The sequence below is a fragment of the Penaeus monodon genome, chromosome 28, assembly GCF_015228065.2.
Source record: "Penaeus monodon isolate SGIC_2016 chromosome 28, NSTDA_Pmon_1, whole genome shotgun sequence".
NCBI classification, from domain to species: Eukaryota; Metazoa; Arthropoda; class Malacostraca; order Decapoda; family Penaeidae; genus Penaeus; species Penaeus monodon.
In genome coordinates, this window is record NC_051413.1 from 40,127,041 (window position 1) to 40,128,531 (window position 1,491).

Below are 1,491 nucleotides of genomic sequence, written 5' to 3' on the forward strand. Positions count from 1 at the left end.
GCGTTATAGACTTTACCTAACTACGAACTTCACACCACAGTGCGGTACCTTGATGAATTGTTTTTATTTCACTTTTTTTCTTTCTAATATATATCATCATTAAAAGGGGAAAAAACGATAAAATAAATTCACAAACTCTCTAATGAACTAAACTTGCCAAATGTGCAGAAACTAAAATAAAAACATATACACGGAAAATTCTTAATAACTGTCGCTATATTGTTTGAAAATATTTCATATCTCTTACGACCCAATAATCACACAATTTTCAGGTGCAGGAGGGTGTTTGGAGAATAGTTGGATGCTAATGGGTACTACCATTACAGTTGTTATTGGCAATATAAAAAACAATCTTAGCATCATCATTGCATGGTACAATTATTACCAGTTCTTCCGTTGTTCCTATTCTACTAGCATTGCAATGTCCACCTTGATTCATATTTTCTTTAAATCGTTGTTTTCGGAAATCACAACCGTTGTTTTTAGGGAAACTAGGGCTTCAAGGGAAGCAAGTGACTGGGGATCACGTGACCAAACATCTCGTATTTCCAGTGGTTTCCTTACTTTTTTCTTTGTTGATTTTCTTTGATCTTTTGGTATCACTTTAAATAAAAGAGAATTAGACAACTCCGTGTGCATTTTAATTTCAATGTGGCTTAGTAATATAGCACTATGAAAGCCTGTGAAGTGTGGAATGAATCCGGACAATGATCAATCAATAACTAGGGTCGTTGCAGTCTTTGGACAATCGTCGACAAAGATGCGTCGTTGCAAGATGTATGAGAAATAAATAAATAATTGCTACATGTACCATAATAATCCAGTCATTACCCTAAAAAAAAGAAAAGCAAAAAAAATTGGGTCAATTACATTCTGTGTAAATGTGATTTAGGAATCAAAATAAGTTGAACAATACACAGAAATTATGCCAGGTTTATAAACCATACCCTAAATACATAGCATAAAAATAGAGATTTACATGAAAATAGCAAAAGTTCCTTTTATTCAGTTACCTGTACCTGACCAAAGGAAGCACTTTTTCAGGCCCAAGACTGTCATACTACATTGAACCACATCTTTATAAATCTAGAAGAAAGTCAACTGCTTGTCATTTCCCCATGAAGACAGCCGGACATCAAAAAAAAAAAATTTTAGTACTGCCAACTTATATAAGTTGCCTTAAGCTGTGGATCTCAGCAACTCTGGCAAATCAAAGTGGCTGGTTCGCGATCAGCGTCCTATTGTACATGTGGACGAATTTTTGAAATATAAATTCTGTCCAATAATCCAACTGTTTATATGCTCTGGCTTAAGAGAAAAGGGCAGGACCAGACGGATATTGATAACTATAACATAATTCATGTTGGGGCAGAAAATAATTTTTATGGATAAGAAGTAATTTCTAAGGGACATAGCGGACAAGGCATTGCTCGGCACCAACAAAGACCAGGCATAACTCATATTTAAAGATTCTCGAGGATTGATTGATTT